At 41.2% G+C, this 20,023-nt stretch overlaps 1 long non-coding RNA gene across 1 annotated transcript in view; it reads left to right on the top strand.

Moving 5' to 3' along the window:
- LOC120102899 (uncharacterized) overlaps positions 1-19,116 on the top strand; it is an 82,317-nt gene extending 63,201 nt beyond the window's left edge. Inside the window, exon 4 of the long non-coding RNA XR_005504806.2 lies at positions 18,835-19,116. This is a non-coding gene — a long non-coding RNA (uncharacterized LOC120102899). The remainder of the gene's footprint in view (positions 1-18,834) is intronic.
- Positions 19,117-20,023: the final 907 nt, after the last annotated feature.

Genomic DNA, 20,023 nt, shown 5'->3' with positions numbered 1-20,023 from the left:
AGACAAGCATGAAGGGGAAGTTTCAGATTTTCACCCAAGATATGCCTCTATTTTTAGCAGTTTAATCTTGAGTGAATCTCTTTCCCTCTCTGAGTTCTAGTTTTTCATTGGTTAAAAGAAGGGACTAGGACATGGGATATAGGTTACTTGGTAGAATGCCTGCTTAGCATGCATGAGGACTAGAATTTGATCTGTATTACCTATAACACTGGTACTGTGGTATATACCTGTAACACTGGTACCTAGGAGACGAAGCCACTCACATTTGAAGTTTAAGGTTTTGCTTTGCTCCATGGAGAATGTGAAGCTATCTTGGGTTGCACAAAACTATATCGCATAAAAAGCTATGGCCAGGTACTACATGGGGAATGTTCTTTAAAGCCACCCTGCTCCCAGTCAGATTGTCTTTGTTGCTTTGGCTTTTGTGTAACTGATTTTAGAGTTCACACAAAATGAAGAATCGACTATATATATATATGTGGCAGATTGAGTGGCTAGTTTGTGTATTTAATGGTTGACATTTAAACCAAAAGACAGTTCAAATTAAAGAATACTGTTGGCAAACATTAAAAAATTCCATAAAAATCAAATTTATGCAACGCGTACACAGAGCAGCTCCAAATCAAGTACAAATAGAAGTGGAGCTGCACCATCACAAATGCCTGACCGAGAACAAAGCTGCAGCTATTTAGAGGCAATTTTCATATAAAAATCGATTCTCTAAATACTTCTCCCATGATTCAAATTGAAGATGAGGTCTTTCTTTTGAAAATGAAGTAAATCCTTGAAGAACCTGAGTTTTGATATTTAGTCTCAGGTAGAAATTTCTGAACCTATTATCCTTGATAAATACGCTATAATACAATCCCACTCCTCATCTGGGACACATGGTCTCAGAAGAAAAGTGACTTTGCTAAGACTAAGTTGGCAACCGACAAACCTGACTGACTTTTATCACTTTTTGCTATGAATTCAGTAATTTTTCCAGTGAAACAACAACTCACTTAACAAAGCTTTGCTGATTGTCTAATATATGCTGTGCATTGTCCTAGATCCAGGCAGAATGATCGCTAGTCAGTGATGTCATAGGAGTGTTTTAAACGCAGAATTCTATCCTTGCCACAAGATTCCTATTAGCCAAAACTGACAGATTTAAATATGAGCTAGAGAAAACTCTTCACTTTAGAGCTGTTTAGGGAGCTTGAGTCAGGAGACATAAGAGATAGAGGCAGAGGTGCTGGAAGGATATCTTGATGAATCTAGTGAGAGAGGAGAATCCTAGACTAGGGATTCACAATTGAGGTAGAAATGGGAAGGAGTGGACTCAAGAATATTCACTAATTCAACTTGGTGGAACTCATTCTTTTTTTAAGTGATTAATGAAGAAAAGCCTGGAGAAACACTTGTATGTTCAAGTTTTGGTGTGGCTGGGAAATCAAGCAAAGGCTTAGTAATATAAAAAAAAAAACCAAGATATTGCCTTTATTACCATTCAAGCTGAAATTAGGGTATGTGGCTTACTTCCAAGGTCCACATGCTGCCTAATCAAGAGCCTTTGATCCAGGGAGACCTCTCTACCTCACAGTGGTAGAGGGAGGACCTAGTTCCTGCAGATGCTTTTATCCAAGATTGAAGGATGAGCTTGAACTGCACACATCTTTTGTATCTGGGGGCAATAACAGCCAAGGACCGAAGAGATGAGAAGTGTTACTTTCTGGAGATTTCTTCTTATGGTATCAAATATCAGAGGTAGCAAAAGCTTGGGACTCTTGTGTTGTTTGTTTAAAGAACAATTTGAGTGTCTGGAATGATAGGAAGAAAAGTTGAGTTTTGTTTGGAGTCACTGAGGGTTTTAAAAATTGTGTTGTTGCTGGAGAGACAGATCAGTAGTTAGGAACGTGCAGTGCTCTTGCAGAGCACCTCAACTGGGTTTGTAGCACCTCATCAGGCACCATACAGCAGCGTGTAACTCCAGCAGTGGATCCACTTTCAACGGGGTGAAAGATAGAGATGTTGATAATGGAAAGAAGGGAGAGGAAAGAAAGGGAAAGAAGAGGAAAGCAGATCAGGAAGGAGAAAAAGAGAACAAGAACAGGAGCTAAAAGGGAAACAGGGTAGCATGGACTGACAAAAGAAGAAAAAGAGAGAAGACGGGAAGACGAAATAGAAGCCTCAGACACTGAAGGAATTGAATTTGTTATCTATCATCTAGCTATGAGATCTTGAGTTAGGTACTTAATAAATGATAGCCATGATGGTACAAATGGCTACTATGAAGAGAAAGATGTAAGGAGATGGCTGCAAGAAATAGATCAAGTTGGATGATGGAAAAAAACGTAATTTACTCTTGTACTCTCTATTTTAGAGAACAAGACTAACGCTAAAGAGACAATTAGATTTCCTTCCCATGACTTTACATTATACTCCCCTAATCACTTGTTTTAATAAGGACGCTAAAAAATTGCAAACTAATATTGCAGACATGGAGGCGGATGCATATGCAAGGAACTTATTAAAACTGCCTTGATTTTAATAAATTTACCACCAGGTAGCAATCTCTCAATGTCGCCTCTTCCCAATTTGCATGCATAACTGGCATCTCGTTAAAACATCATTAAGAAATTGATAACCAGGAAGACATAAACAGACGTAGAGCAGAAACAGAGGGGGCTGAGTGAGGGAGCTGTGGCTAGCGGGAGAGCGGATGCTTTTGGAGAAAGCTCAGCAAGAAACCCTAACTTGGTTATCCAAATCCAATTTGATTAACAGGTGATGGGAATCTGAGTTTCTAAAGTCGCTGTGTACAAATTGGCCATTATAGGGCTGTGTTGGAATTGTCATGTTCTTGGGATGACTGAAATTGTGAGACAAGGTACAGTCATTTTTCATTGGTTAGACCATCATTCACCATCCAGAAGAGTCGCTTCCTTTAAAGGATTAACACAAGAGAAAAACCCTGTAAAGACTAGACAGTTTTATTTCATGGCTAGATTAACTTTTTCTTATTTTTGGTTTGCGTTTAAATGTGCATTTAATATTATAAAAATAATGTATGATTACCATAGACTTTTTCTTCACTATTTGTATATACAAACTATTTTGTGTAGGTGTGTGTGTGTGTGTGTGTGTGTGTGTGTGTGTGTGATGATTGTACTTATGTGTGACGAAGATCAAACTTGGGAGTCATGAGTAGTTTGTCTTAGTTATTAAGACAGGGTTTTTTTTTAGTATGCTACATTCTCTGTTGTAAGCATACTGATACATAAAAGACAGTTCATCATCTACCCCTAACTTATCTATTAGTGTTCTATGTATCAGAGAAACATAAATAGCTCTCTGTCTGTCTCTCTGTCTGTCTGTCTGTCTGTCTGTCTGTCTGTCTCTCTCTCGCTCTCGTGTGTGTGTGTGTGTGTGTGTGTGTGTGTGTGTGTGTGTGTTGCTTCTTTTGTTTACTTAGGCTATTGAAAAAAACTCAACAATTCAGTTGATTGGTGTTGAATCAAAGCTTATATTTTGTTTACAGCACAGTCCCATTTGGGACGGAGGTTGCTCTGTTCTACACTGTCACTCAAGGACCCATACTTCTTTCACTTTTGCCTCTACTCTTTTCTATGCCAAAGTATTTTATCTCACTCACCAAGCAGACTCAATGATGGAGAAGACACAGCATTCATTCCTTGGTGGCTGCACAAGATGGTGGTATACACATCTCTTGTGTCCATGTTGTATTAGTGAGGCATAATGCCCTAAAGATGCAAGAGGATCTGGAAAATATGTTTTTCAATAAACTTTGAGAAAGAGAACACAGGGAGGGTGAATTCTCCAAGTTCTGATCTATGTGAAACTGCAATGCTCAGTGGCTTTAATTAACTTGGGAAGTCTTAATTGGAAAATCTTGTGTCATCCTTATACCTTACATGACATGAGTCTTTGGAAGCATGGGATGGCACCTCCCAACTCCAAAGATCAACTCTTAAAAGAAGGAGGAGAACAGTGTTGGGAACACTGTTACTACTGCCGATAGCTACAAGTGACAAGAAATGGAGATGCAACTCAGTGGGAGAGGACTTACCTAAAATTCCTGAGGTTTTAGACTCCATTCCAGAACAACAATAAATAAATAAGTAGATGAACAAATGAAATGTCTGTCACTGTGCCTGGAGGGTGGGCACATACTGAAGAAAACATCATCCTGTACCTGACTTGAAACAGATGAGGACATTCTTATGGGACACTTGGGACACATTAAATAAGTCCCCTTAATCTGCATTCTGCTATTACTTGTTGATTGGCTTATTAAGAATGAGTGGCTAAACATGGTTTACTGGGGTTGTTGGGGACCATGCTTTTCACATCAACTCCAGCACTCTCTGCTAACCACATAGTTATTCTGGCTGAACTGCTAGGGAAATCATTCTTTCCCTGGTATAGTGGAATGCTAGGGGATAGATACTATGTTACAGGGAAATTGGATTCAAAATAACAGCTGAAAAACTGTAGCACTGCAGAACAGGTGTGTTTGTAGCAGGAGTCCATTACCTGTGTGTCTAGGCAACATGCTTATCTGGAGAAACTGGGTCTCCTCAAGACATACTTTTGCCCCTGCAGCAGCACTGCTGCAAAGTGTGGGAAATATCTGTGAAGAGGTTTGGTAAGATCTAGTATTAAACAAAACTTTTGGATACTGTTTCTGGGGTGCAACGCAAAAGAGCTATTGGGTGGTAAAGGAGAGTAGAAGTGAAAGCATCTTTAGTTTGTGACAATGAAGACAGTGGTGTAGAGGGGGGCTGGTGAAGCCTGAAACACTGAGAAAGTACACATGGTTTTCATGGACTCCAGCCTCTCTACCTCTTTTGGGTCCTCAGTTCCCTGTTACGATAACAATTTTGGATCCTGACTGGGTGACACATGTGCTATGATCATCTCCTTTGCATGGGTACCTGATAAAAATAGCTCAGTATCTGAGAACAAGGTATTTGTCTTAATGGGTTTTTCTCATTCTCTCCCTGTCCCTGTCCCTGTCCCTCCCCATCCATTTGCCTCTCTCTCTCCCTCTCTCCGTCCCTCTCCTTCTCCCTATTCCTTTCCCCTCCCCGTCCCTCTCCCTCTTCCTGTCCCTCTCCCTCTCCTAGGCTTATAGACTGAATAGACCCTGTGGATTGTTGATCTTCGTATACAAGATAACTAACTCTATGTCTGGGTTAGTGTCCTTTCAACTTAGGCTCTGCGAGTATGAAAACTAGTTAGGGCAAAACCAACTTTACTGGGTACATCTATTTGATGAGAATAGCTATTTTTTCTTGTGCTTCTGTCCATGTGGTCTCTCTGGAAGGATATGTAGCATCCTATGGTACCAAGAAGCAGAGCAAGGCTCAGAGTTGTGCTTTAAGTCAACTAGAATCACACTGTCTATGTCCCAGGCCAAATGCTACAAGGTAGAGGTTTTCATTTCTATTTTACTGATGAGTAATTAGAGGTTCAGAGACATGATTCACACAAAGACACATAATGAGTAAGTAAAACAAAGCTGGAATTTGACATCATGTCTTTCTATTGTACCCAACCAACACCAGGAAGAGGGGGTCCTTTGAGTACTAAAAGATGAGCAACTTGAATTCACAGCAGATTTGCTCAGAGCTCAGATTTCTGTGATTCTTAATAACCAAAAGTCTCACAGTTCTCCAGGAGATAGAATGATTGCTTCTATGGCCATTTTTCAGACATGATATCTAAGGCTGGGTCACTTGAACTGAGTAACTTGCCCAAGGTATTCCATAGGCAAGAAAGGGAGACCAGATTCGACCCTGCCATTACTGGCTCTGGGTTCCTCTTACATAAACCCTGACATAAATTGCTCAATAAATGGTGAGCTTATGTAATTAAATTTAATTGCATAATTACAAAAGTGTGTGTGTGTGTGTGTGTGTGTGTGTGTGTGTGTGTGTGTGTGTGTGTGTGTTTAGGCCATAGGACAACCTCCAGTGTCATCCTCAGATATATCACTTCCCTTTGAAATAGGATTTTTTTCCTTGGGTGGCAGTTACTAACCAGCATGGCTCGCTAATGTCCTTAGAACTGGAGTTACAAGCATGTACCACCATGCCCTATGGTTTTTCATGTGTTTGAACTCAGGAACACGTGTTTGCAGGGTAAGCATCTTCAATTGAGCTATGCCCTCTACAGTCTACATTTGTGTAATTTTACACATAATTGTATGTATCATTCATATAGGGTAAAAGGACTGAGGCTGATCTTCAATAAGCATCTTTTTTGTATGTTCTCCTATGTCATCACCATTAATATCAGAATGGTCCTGCTATGTCCATCCATAGAAGATTAAACCAAGGGAGAGAAGCAGTGGACTTGACCAGGTCACAGGCTATGATATTTTGTGTCAACTTGACTGAGGTAGGAGTACTGAAGTGCTTGGAAAATATTATTTCTGTGTGCAGCAGCAGAGTGTATTCAAAGTGAATCAGCATTTGACTCTCTGGGCAACAAAATATTAACATGGGTGGATGTCACCAGTACATGGAGGGCTTGGAAAGAATGGATCAAGAATGGGAAACTTCACTGTCTTTATAAGCTGGGATACACACCTTCTCCTGACGTAGACATTAGAACTCCATGCTGTTGGGCTTTTGGACTCTTACAGCATAGTTTCCTGGGTTGCAGGCATTTGGACTCAGATCCATTTATACCACTGGCTTCCTTTTTTCTCTGGTTGGCTGGTGACAAATGATAGGGTTTCTTGCTTCCATAACTACATAAGAAACAAGTACTTTCTTATACATTTGTAAACATACATTTAAACACAATATAAAATACATAAATTGAAATGATAGGATGTACAGTCTCAAGCAAATTATTATAATACACCCCAATAACTTAAGTACTAATAATAAATTCATTTAATCCCCAACTTAGGGACTACCATGGCTTGACCCAGCCTAGGACTTACATTAACCTATAGTTTGGCAAAATTATCCAACACAAGGCCTTTTCACTATAAGCTATTGAGAATATTATGTAACTTATCAAGGACAGTGGAGAACAGTGGCTATATGGGGAAGTTGACACCATCATAAATGGTTGAGGGGGCTGGCGGGGGTGGATCATAAGATCAAAGAGCTTACTGCCAAGTGTGATGACCTGAATTCAATCCTTGGGCCCTCCATGGTATAAGGAAAGAATCAGGACTACTGTAAATGTGGTTTTTGACCTCCATTTGTGAGCCATCATATGCACTTCCCCTCCTAGTGAATAAGTAAATGTAACAAAACAGGAAGAAATTTATGCACAGCCATTGCAAGGCAGAGGCACTGTATGTTCTACTTTTTTTTTTTTTTTGAGAATCCTGACTGATATGCAGGGTAGGAGTTTCAGATGTGCCTTCCATCAAAGATACTTTGCATATGTGCTGCCCTGTATTTGCCTCACATGTTCATTTTAGCATTTATTTTCAAGTCATTCTCCATGTTGACTGAAGCAATGGATGGATGGATACAAATGTCCACCCATCCTTATCAAGCATATTCCAGGCTTTTTGTTTCTGGGACTAAATATCTCCTTGCTCATATCACTTCAAATAAAGGACATATACCACTCCCAAAAAATCAGTCCAGGATATTCTTTAAACCTTGTTATCTATTCTGAAAGATACTGGCTTAGGTTCTGTAAGTTAAGTTAACTCACTCACAACAAAGATGATGTGGGGCTTGCTCAGTGTCACCCAGTAAATGAAGGCTAGTCCTGTGATCAGAGTTCAAGGCTCTAGTGTCAAGTGCCACTGCACTTGGAATGGTGACAGTGTATAAAACTATAGCGCTGCATAGTTTTATATGAAAGCATGTGGACTGTGTTACTAGCTGCAATTGTAAAAGGTTGTAGGTAACTTGGCTGGACTCCAAAGATTTTAATATTTTTTTAAATAAATTTGAATGATGTCTTTTTAAAAGCCAGAAGAGGAGGAAGAGGAGGAGGAAGAGGAGGAGAAAGAGGAAGAAGAGGAGGAGGAAGAGGAGGGGGAGGAGGAGGAGGAGGGAGAGGAGGAGGAGGAAGCAGAGGAGGAGGAAAAGAAGATGATGATAGAGAATAATTGTACAGCTGGAACTGAGGAAGTCTCCATAATTTAGGTGAAATAAAAAAAAGAAATGAAGCCTGAAAGAACAAACATACTGAAAGAACTTTCTTATTAAGTGAAAGATAATATACTAGTTCAGGGAAGACAGAGGAAGCTAAGCTTCAAACCTAGAGGCAGATCTGTCACAGCCTGAGCTGTCTCATTGTTAGCTGGACTGCTGGAGGAGCTATTGGTACCCAGGTTCTGAAAGTGTGCAGGGCTGCCTACAGGTCCTGGTAGTGTGAGATGTGTTGTTAGAACATCTGAGGGTTTGATAGAATAGCCCTCCAGAGTCCACTCAAGTTCCAACCCATTGTTTAGACTCCAGGCTACAATGGTCATTTACTGGTTTGTATACAATATCATGCTGAGAGCTGTTTTCTCATTGAATTCATTCTTCAGCCACTCATTCTGCTCCTTAGGAGTGACAGCAGAGTGTTTAGAGACTCTTTGCCTGATGTAGGGAATATCCACAGCCTGCCTCGGGGAATCTGTATTTCTGGAGCTGCACTTGTGCATGTGCATGTGCATGTGCATCTGTGTGCCTTGTGTGGTGGACTGGTGGTCATATTCTCCATGGTCTTTGAAGTAGTGATATCTGACCTTCTGCTTACACTGTCAGCTCACTTTCTCCCTGGTCTTTCTATCTGCATTTTCCTGTTTCAAGGTATGGATCTTAGGCCCATTTCTTGAATTCTCTCACGTTCGCTCTTGTACTATAGTGGATTTTACAAAGGGTTTGTAGCACAGAGGTAGCCATAAAGGTGACTGTCAGTGCAAGGAGAAGGGAAGAAAACCACCTTGTTCTAAACTCACTTTGGCTATTTCCTGGGTAGTCTCCATTGGCAAGTATACCTTGAAGAATGTCTAGTCTTTTCAACTATTGCCTGAATATTTTCTTCCCTTCTCTTTTTCCCGCATTCCCAATCAAACAACCATCCAGTTGGCTATCCAGTACATAGATTCACTAGGTATTCAATCAGATAGCCAAAGACCCAACAAACTGACCAGCCATCCAAGTAACCAACCAACCAGTCAGCTAACCAATCAACCACCTAACCAATCAACTTACTGGCCTACTTAACAGTGGAAATCCTATTGCTATTATTACTTAACCTCTCCTCCAACATGGCCTGGTACATGAAACTCATGTGAAAAAAAAAAGAAAGAGGGAAGAGCAGAAGAAGAGAGGATGAAGAAGAAAAGGAAAAGGAACAGCAGGCTATTTTACTAATAACATATACAAGCTCCAGCTTTGTCTCTGGGCACCTCCCACAAATGACTCATTTGCTGAGGACTCTGTGTAACGGGCACACTCAGAACTTCTGTTTTCATTTACCCTACAGCATAAGAAAGTTGATCATTCTGTTCCAGTGTGAGAAGACTAAAGCTGCAAAGAGAGGTCACATGTTCAGGGTCACACACACAGTTTACTGGTCAGAAGTAGGATTGGGTCAGGTTGACCAAGACTCATTCATCTAAAAGTCAGAGTCCCTCTTACCCTCTGATGTCTTACACACACTTCAAAGGTAACTTTGAAACCACTTAATGAACATCAGCTCATTCTCTTCTAGAAATTGTACATTTTCATCTGCATCTATAGTCCTAGAAAACCTGGGTTCAGGAGAATTTCCATGCAGAGTTCTGAGATTTCTGACATCTTATTTTGTACCTTCCTATTTCAGACTAGCTTCTTGGATATAGAAACCACTAACACCCTGACACAAGGATTTCCTACCTTTTAATGGTGTTCACAGTGGTGAATTTCATAATAGGACTTCTAACACACAAACATCACTGAGAAGGCAGGGTCATCTCTGTATCCAGGAGATATCTCACAGAGGAAGCAGCCCTGTAGCAGGGTGCAGGGGAATGGCTAGGAGTTTATCACCTGTGCTCATTTGTGGAGAGAAAAAGGACATTTGAATCAGATGCTGCTTCATGAAATTGTTAGTAGAAATCTTCCAGGCCTCTAGGGAGAGCCAGTTTCCCAGTAGGGGATGAGAGTGGTATACTTTGGACTCTGAGACATCATCATGAATCAGATCCTGAAAAGCCTTGAATGCCATAATGAAGATTTAGACTGAAGGGTCTGGGTAGCCACAGGAGGTTCAAAACAGGGTGGCCTCTTTAAGCAGGGTTCAGGGCTGCTGTGGGTGCCACACACAGATACTGGCACGAACCTCGCCTTTCTCTGCCACATTCATCTTCTTTTCAGAACAGATACTGGAGGTTTAATGAACTCATTACTCATTCCACTGTCAGGTGAGTCCATTTGTGGCAGAAACTCCTCGGAGGGCTCCATTCAATGGAGGCCATGCTGCCGCAATCTCAGCAGCAGTCTAGCTCACTCTTTGTGGCTGAAGTTACCCAACCTGTTCTGCTGTGTCCTCACCTATTCCCCACCCCTCAATCCCATACTTTGCTGTCTCCTGAACTTGCCACCATCCATTTCAGAGGGGCTTGTTTGGAATTGTGTCTGCCTGGAACTTACTACCATCTGTATTGTGAGCAAGTGTCTATCTAGGTTGGTACCTCTACATCTCCAAACTTGCTCTTTGGATGGATGATGTAGTCTGTAAACTGGAAGAATTCTTTTTTTTTCACCTCTTCCTGTGCCTAGGACAGTCATAAGTCTTTTCTTCCTTCTTCCTTTTTTTCTTCATATATTGTACTTTCTGATGGAGTCTTCACTCTCTCACACACACACATTCTCTCTCTCTCTCTCTCTCTCTCTCTCTCTCTCTCTCTCTCCCTCTCCCTCTCCCTCTCCCTCTCCCTCTCTCTCTCTCCCTCCCTCTCTCCCTCCATAATTTGAGCCTCTTGCCTGAACACTTAGAAGTCTGGGAGTGACAGGGAATATGTACACTGGGATAGGTGCCTCACTGGGGCTTGCTGGCCAGCCAGACTAAGCCACTTAAAAAGTATCAGGTTCAGCGAAACAGCTTGTGTCCAAACAAAGTGAAGAGTGACTGTGGATGACAGTCAACACCGAACTACAACCTTCATACACTCATGCACATGTATCTATAAATTTGTGAATACAACACAAGCACACACATGCACACACACACACACACACACACACACACACACACACACACAAACAAATACATTCTAGTCATAGGTTTCTTATCTGGCCCCAAGATCAGCTATTATATCATAGTCATTCTCATTGGTAAAATTATTCTTTGTCCTAGAATAATTTTTAGCATTTAACTTTGAGAACTGTCATTCTCTGTCTGTCAGAAGGGCAAACCAGGACCTGGGCAAACAGGGAGATGAGATGCTGGAAGTGTTACAGCTCTTAGAAGAGAAAATGGCAATGTTTGGGTGGCCTGCTCAATGCAGGTGGCTGCGATTCAGTGTCTCTTGTTAGCTACCAGGGCAGCACCAGCATCAGCATCAGAGAGTGTAGCATCAATGTCATGAGCCTGGACAGGCAGGTGAGTTCAAGGTCCAGGGATGAATGCTTTGAGAGAGAGAGAACTCTTCCCTAAGTGTTACACTCAGTAAAAATAAACTCTCAAATGATCTTTCATGAAATAACTTGCCAACTTTATGGACAGGGACTATATAAACATTGAAGAGTAGGGTAAGATTTAGGGGTAGATGTTTCCTAATGGCTCAGTTTGAGATGGTAGTGATGCTCTATTTGCATGGGGAAGGAATCCAGGTGTATGACTGACTGTCGTGGTCTTCTCAGTAGGGTGTTGAGGTTCCAGAGCAGGTACAGAAATGGATAGGGAGTGGCTAAACTCCTGATGATCTCAAGTCTCTGAGATTCCTGGGGTTGGAGCCCACACAACCTTATGAGTTGTTTTGTCTGGTGGTGTGGCCCATTTGTCCTACAAGAACAAGCAGATTGCAGAGGTAGTCTTACCAATCTCCTCATGTCTCATTAGACTCTTTGTACCTATCTCCTCTGACCTTCCTTTCCTTTTTACCTAGATATTTCAATATGTAATTAGAATGAAATAAAAATATATTTATTCACGGTATATACTATATTTGAATGACTAAGTCAAGCTAGTCACTGGTCTTTTGTTCTGCTCTTTAAACCAACTGGAGAAATTCCCTAAGCCATGCCTTTATGCCTGATGTATTCTCTTCTGGCCTGTTCCACTCCTAGCTTTTCTTGGTTTGCTCTTTTCTTTTTAGATACCTCATCTTTAGTGAGGTCCTATCTTACTACCTAGTAAAAACTAGTTGACAGAACTCCCTACCATCCCACCTTCGTCATAACACTGAGCTTACCATCCTTGGTAGATCTTTATCTTAGCTCCAGTTACAATGATGCTTTTACCCAAGTATTCAATAATTATCACTGTATCTTGTCCCTGCCCACAGTATGCAAATGAACATTTAGAAGGAAAAAACTCTGCATAATGATCTTAGCATTTGATCATGGATCTACAGTGTATTTTCTTCTCACTATATACTATAGTGGTATGTCACACTGACTTTATCAAGATGTAGTGGATCACAAGTAGGATGATATAGGGGAAAACATGGGTTGGGTGCTAGGGAGATGACTCAGTAAATCACTTACACTTATGTCATGAGCATTAGGACAGGAGTTCAGTCTCCAGAACCCACATCAAGGAGATGAGCTTGGTGTTAAACACACCTTTATAATCCTAGCACTGGGAAGATGGAGACAGGGGATTTCCCAACAGATGGATCCCTAAAGCCTCCTTAGCCAGCCTAGCAAAATCGGTGACTTCCAGGTTTTTTGTGAAGTCCTAAATAAAGAGCAACTGAGGGAAAAAACACTTGTGGTTGACCTCTTGTTTTTACACAGAGTCTGGGGTGGGGAAGAGAGAGAGAGAGAGAGAGAGAGAGAGAGAGAGAGAGAGAGAGAGAGAGAGAGAGTCAGAGAGACAGACAGAGAGAAACAGACAGAGAGAGACAGACAGAGAGAGACAGAGACATAGAAAGAGCGAGAGAGAGCAACCACATAGGTTGGTTAACCTGACCTCATGTGCCATCACTGGCATTTCTCAGTATTTAGCATCTCCTAATGTCTTTTCTCCCCTAAAATTCACACACTTACCTTGAAGAGTAATCAGGAGAGGAGAAAGAGTTAGTGCATGAAACAGGTAACCCAGTGCCTCCACACAGGGACGCTCAGTCACCAATGAAGACATCATCAACAGTTGTCCGGAGAGTTCTGCCTTTATTACAGGCCAGGTACTTTATCAGTTGAAAGAGGAAAAATGCAAATTTTGATAAAAATGCCAAAGATGTTGAAAAGTGCCAGCTTCATCTCTAAATTCTCTCCTGGGCTGGCTGGGAAGCTAAGTTTAAATCCTAGTCAGACTCCCAGACCTCATCACAGCTACAGTGCTGAAAGCAAACAGACTTTAGGATTTAATTTTTTTTCCATTTTCCCCCCTACAAAGCACAAATGTCATGGACAAGGGGCAAACTCATTATAGCTAGGTTTCTATCTGCCTGGTCCAGATGCAAGTGCTAAAATGTGAGGCCAGTTCCAATGGCCAACATCCAGGGCTGTGTGCGCTGTGACTAATGTATGTAAAACACACAGGGCTGCTCTCTTGAAGAATCTGGATCCAGAAGTGAAAGTTAAATTCTCTGCAAACTCTCCAAAGTAGTTACCATTTTTTATGGTTGGGGGCAGCATATCAGGCTCAGAACAGAGGAGCGCAGGGGAGCCCATAGTTGGGATAGGACTTTTTTTTCTTTTTAGATGGAGGTGCTACTGCTTGTTGTGGAGTGCATGCCTAGCTATTATGGTAGTGAGGAAGAAATTGGTGGGTGGTGAATGAGTTCCTCTCCTAGGTTCAAATAGGAGGAGTATATTGAATATATTGTAAAAGTGTATAGGTGGGTCATTAACTATAGTACTGGATTTGGTGAATGGCAAAGCTGTTGGGGTGTTCCCATTTGGTATAAGTCTCTCTCTCTCTCTCTCTCTCTCTCTCTCTGGTCGTGTGTGTGTATGTGTGTGTGTGTGTGTGCATGTGGTGTGTTTGTGTGTGTATTATATTAATGTGTGTTCATATGACTGTGAAAGCTAGAGGCTGACACCCCATACATTTTTTGATCACTTTCTACCTTAGTTTTCTGAAGCAGGGTCTGTCACTAAACCTGGCACTCAATGATTAGCTAGCTGGCTTGCCAGTGAGCTCTGGGGATCCTCTTGTCTCTACCCTTCTATACTACAGTCAAATCACATATATTTATATATAATTATATTTACATATATTGAATATCTATTCATATATACTGGATATGAGGCCAGTTTATACATATTAATATATGTATTATAATTATATATTGAATTTATATATATCATATATATTAAATATATGTATACAATTATACATTGAAAATATATGTATATATATTTATGTATTTACATGTAATACACATGTGTATGTATTTGCATGTATATATGTATAAATATATATGTGTATATCTTTGTACATATGTATGTATTCATATATATATGTATATATGTATATATGTATGTGTGTTCTATGTCCATGCCTGGATTCTTTTGAGTCTAAACACATGCCTGAGAGCAGGCACTTTATGTACTGAGACCATGCGAGAATTCTTTCTTGGTTAGGGTGAGTTTCTTTGTATATAGTTTCTTTGTATGTAATTTTTATGCAAAAGATGAGACTGTATTGGTTGATATATGATTGGCATGAACCACTTGGCAAGCAATTTCCAATGTTTGCATTCAATTAGGTATTTGCAAGTGAGGGCCATGTAAATAAGATAATCGTAGCTGATAAAAGTACCATCCTGGTCAACGGCTTGGGTCACAGAATTGCGACCTTGTGGTGTCGGATACACCAGTTTGGATTCCTCCATACTGGAAAAAATTCTCCAGCTTATTTTCTGGCCTCTTATTAGTAGCCTTCCCGTCCTATAGCTATGTTGATATTTATTGATGTCTAATCATAACATTTAAAGGTTTTGGTATCAGTTAGAATAGACTAGGCTGTGTACTGATAATAAATTAATTCTAAATTTTCAGAGACTTACTGCAGTGAGAGGCTTTTTTTTTTACTATGTTGCATGTCCATCTCAGGCTATCCAGAGGCACCAGGCTTACTGCAGCTATTCAGAAATGCAGGTCAGTGGACCAGATACCAGTGACTGGAATAGACAGAGTAGAAGAAATTAGAAGAAAGATTTCATACCAATAATTGACTCTATGTGGGCCATAACTCGCCCTGTGACTTCAATAACCACAGAGGGGACAGAGAATGGACCTGACCTTATTGACTCTAGTGAGGTGAACCAAAAATGTTAGTAGATAACATCTTTCCCTTCTTAAGCTTTCAAGTCGAGGTGTCTCAAATCCCTTTACAAAGGCATAACTTCTATTCCCTATGCCTCCTTGTTGGGATTTGTACTTTGCCTTGCCCAACTGTTGAATCAGCCTCCATCATTGTTACTTTGCCTCTTGATCTTCACGATTTACTCTTAGCTTTTCAATCCTATCCCCCTGGGCTATTCTTTCCTGTATTCAAAGTGTGGTCCTCCCTGACTCCCTCCTTCCCGTACCCAGCCTACACACATTTAGTCAGAAGATAAAAGATATCAGGTTTGTTTGTTTCTAGTAAAAGATCATTCAGGACCCTACCAAGCTGTGACTCTAGTCTTCTATTATTATTCTCATCCACGAAGGTACAGACTCACACCTCCAGTGGGGAGTCCGACTCAGGCACTTAATTAGCAAAGCAAATTAAACTCTAAGGAGCCCACAGCCACAATTGCTGGGCGCCTTCCTGTGTGACCTGCCTCTCCGCTGGAAGGAGGAGGGATGCTGAGATGTCTGGGCCTCCATGCTGGATCCTGTAGCATGTTGGCTTTTTTTCCCACAACTAACTAACCTCAGCTAGCCTTGCTGTCCTGTGACCAAGACTGTCTCTTAGACCCTTGTACGTATTCCACCCACTCTCCCTGCAGGAACTGTTATTATTCTCTTCCAACACAGAAACACCAAAAGGCAAAATTCTTCACTCACTCCATCCAACAAAATCATAACCTGCCCCCTCCCACGAACATAAGCCTGTCCAATTAACAAAGCACGTTCATCAACAGTGGCTCATTGCCTGTTTTCCCCTGGCAACATCATAAGGTGGATATAATTACTGTTCACATTGGCAGATGTAGAAATGGAAGCTGGGGCAGGGGACATCTTGGCTGAGGCAGGAATGAGGATGGATATTGGAGAGACACACATAGACTTTTTTGAGCTCCAGGGTATGGACTTGCCTTTTACCTGCTGCTGAGCAAGAACTTTGGCTGGCTACGCCCTGACTCAGTTTCTCCAAGCCTTTTGGATTTGTAGGGGATCTGTGGCCAGACTCTGAACCCCAGGATATACAATAATCAGGCCTGTTTCCTGTCTGTTTCCATCAGCAACAATTGTCCAATTAAGGCAATTACTGCCGTATAACAGGACATAGGGATCACAGCGCTCAACTCCTAGAAAATCTCCTATAAAAGCACTAATAATGCATTAATGTATTAATCCTCTTAATCCTGTCAAATTACCACACACTGGCTCCACAGTGGCGCTTTCCTGTTTCTGCTCGCAGCAGCCATGGCTCTCTATGAGACTCAGGGGCTTCCTTTGAGATCTCCACTCTTCCCATGAAGTTCCAGAGGCTACAAAGATAGGACTGGACAGGACTAGATGACGTCTAGAAGATGAGAATTGAAAAGTCTCTTACAGGAAGGGAGTGCCATGTTATATGGAGAGTGTCTTTGTGTCTTCCTCAGTGCAGAGGGATTGGACTACATGGCAAGAGCCCAGTAGTGCTATAGGTCTGGATTAAAATCAACAGGCTACTTGATAATATGTCCAGGTTCTGGCACCCAGGAGCAAAAAAATTGGATCAAGAACACATGCTTATTTTTCAGTCTCGACTTCATGTTTGTAAGCATTGTTCAAGATGTAAGCTGTTGGTTTCCTGTTCTGGTTGCCATGCCTGCTGCTTCCTCAAGCAAGCCTTCACATCATTGATGTGCCAAACCATTGTTCCTCTGGAACTGTAAGCCCAATACAAGCTTTCTTCTATAAATTATATTTGTCATGGTGTTTTATCACAGCAACAAAATGCTAAGTAATACTCTCTCTGTGTGTGTATATGTGTGTATGTATGTGTATTATTTTGAAAGCATAGTAGTATATGACTATCCCTTTGTATTTGGATATAAAGTATACCTAGCCCAAAGGTGTAGGTTTCAAAAGTTGATGTCTAACTTATAGCACTATTCTGAGAGGTTTTGGAAGCTTTGGTATGTTAGGACTTACCTAGAGGAAGTAAGTCTGGAAGGCAAGTGATGTCCATGGAAGAATCTTGTCCTTTGTCTCTTCCTGTCTGTGCTCAGGTTGGCCTACCACCTTCTCCAGTTGGCATGCAGTTCTGTTAAACATGGAAGGAAAAATCAGAAAACCAGACCTTGTGATACTGCAAACCAAATAAACCCTTCCTACTTTTGGTTATAAATGTCAGATATTTGAGTCACAGCAATTAAAATGAATTAACAACAACAACAACAACAACAACAACACCACAATCCCCTGTCACTCTTGATGTGGTCCTGGACTACTTATTGAATATCTCAGAATCTTTCTGCTCTCCTGGCAAACAAGAAGGATTTCATAAGTTTCCAATTTGTTTTCCATCTGTAAAGTGGAAATAAGAGTAATCACTAGAGGATTAGATGAGATTGTGTGTATCCTTTGCTTGGCACACAGTAGGGATAAGGAAATATTAGTTATCTTCTATCCATATTCTTGCCTTTCTGTTGTTGTTTGTTGAAAATGTTGCTTGGATTTCAAGAGAGTTTATCATAGATATATCAGAATGGGCAGGAGCGGGGATAACAAATGGACTAGATACCTAGAAAGTTGTTGCTGATTGCTTCTAAGCAGTTGAGGCACTTCTGGCTTTAGGATGCATTGTAGGCCTGGTCTTGCTGTCCTTACCAGCCCTTTAGAATCCTCTTAGTAAATGGGGAGTAGGATATAGAAACTTCCTTGTTATCAGTCACGAGTGACCTTATCTGTAGGCATCTCAGTGTCTCTTATTGGAGAGCCCTTGTGTGCATGCAAGGGCAGATACTATTATCTCTGTCCTCATTCAGTTATGAAGACTTTGCCTATTTCTCAGCATCACATACTTGTGTTTCCTTCCACCCCCTCCCAAGAGTTGAAGTCTGTGCGTTGGGGAAGGACATGGGAATATTTTTCTTTAAGGACATAAATTTGTTGACATGTTTCCCTCCAATAGATGGAGCCCCAGCTTCATCCCTTTGAGAGTGGACTGAATTTAATGGCTTGGTTTCAACGAAGAGAATGTGGCTGGAATGATGGTTCATACTGGCTATAAGAAGTGTTTGGTCTAAACTTTCCCTCCTTATCCCCTCTCATGTGTATTTTTGTTCCCCTTTTTAAGGAGTGAAGCAACCACATTTTGGTCATTCTTGAGTTTCATGGTGTAGGGGACTGTCGTGGTTGGGGTGGGTAAGGGGGTGTTGAATGGGGAGGGGAGCACCCTTATCGAAGGGGAGGTGGAGGGGTTAGGGGCTTGATGGACAGGAAACTGGGAAAGAGAATAACATTTGAAATACCCAATTTTTTAAAAAAATGGAAAAAATAAATTAATGAAAAAGAAATAAAAAGAAGTGTTTGGTTTCCTTCTTCTTCTCTCTAGAGCACGCACAAGGAATCAACTACTCTTTCATGAAGTCTTCAACAGCTTTCAGTAGGGGACCATGAGTTAGACAGCTGCGTACCATCTACCATGTGAAGGTACCATCTTGGAAGGAGATACTCCAACTCCAACCAGCCTGCCACTGACTGCAGCCTAGGCACTGTCTTGACTATCGTTTCCCCAGAGACCAAGCCATATCCACTCAGCTAAGCTGTTTCAAAAATATTATCACAGAAACAGTGTGAAATAATAAAGCACTTGTTGCAATTTTTAGCTGTTAAATTTGGGGTATCATCTGTTGTACAACAATAGGTGACTAACATAATTAACAGTGAGAACATAATTAGATATCTCAATAAGTGAGCTTTAGTGTGTGTGTGTGTGTGTGTGTGTGTGGGTTCAAAATGATAGCTTGAGCTCACACAATCTGAATCTACTTATTAATGCTGTGTACTGAAGTATGGATGGGGAAAGATGGGAAATCACAATCCACAGTTAAAAGGCCCATTCCAGAGGGAGAAGGGAATTACAATGTAGGGCACTATTGTACTAGATTGCCTAAGGACAATGAAGTGTCTCATGATATAGCCTGGCTTTGAGGACAAAGAGAGATTCTTAGGGGTAGTGTGACAACTATGATGTAACTTCTAGAATGAGTAAGAAGAAACAAATTTAAAGGGAGCAAGACAGGGAAGGTGCAGATTATCGCTCATATAAAGCTGTGGGATAGACTGAAAGTTCACGGGTTCTAAAAGCATACATTGGTGTAGTGTGATCAAAGTTGAGGGGTGTGTGTGTGTGTGTGTGTGTGTGTGTGTGTGTGCACGCGCGCGCGCCCACCTATGTATGTGCTTGCATATGTGTATGAAGGATAAAGGGATGTATAAACTTGAGTGTGTGTGTGTATACATGTGTATTTATGTGCACATGGCCGGGAGAGAAAAGGCCAGTGAGACTCTGACAAGAAAGATAAGGACTAAAGAGAGAAACTAGTTCAAATCTTAGCTGACATGCTGTAAATGTGTGCTTTTGGGCAGGTCACATGACTTCAATGAGTGCAGCCTCCTTGTTTCTAAAGTAGGTGATCTTTGATGGGAATCTTACTGGGGGCTGAACTGGGGATATGCTAATTGTGATCAGAACAGCAAACCTTCTGTCCAGGGACCTCCAGCTCAGTGCAGTCCTTTAT

This window comes from Rattus norvegicus, chromosome 5 (genome assembly GCF_036323735.1).
Source record: "Rattus norvegicus strain BN/NHsdMcwi chromosome 5, GRCr8, whole genome shotgun sequence".
Classification (NCBI taxonomy): domain Eukaryota; kingdom Metazoa; phylum Chordata; class Mammalia; order Rodentia; family Muridae; genus Rattus; species Rattus norvegicus.
Note: the sequence above shows the minus strand (reverse complement) of the source record. Positions and strands in the feature narration are given on the sequence as shown.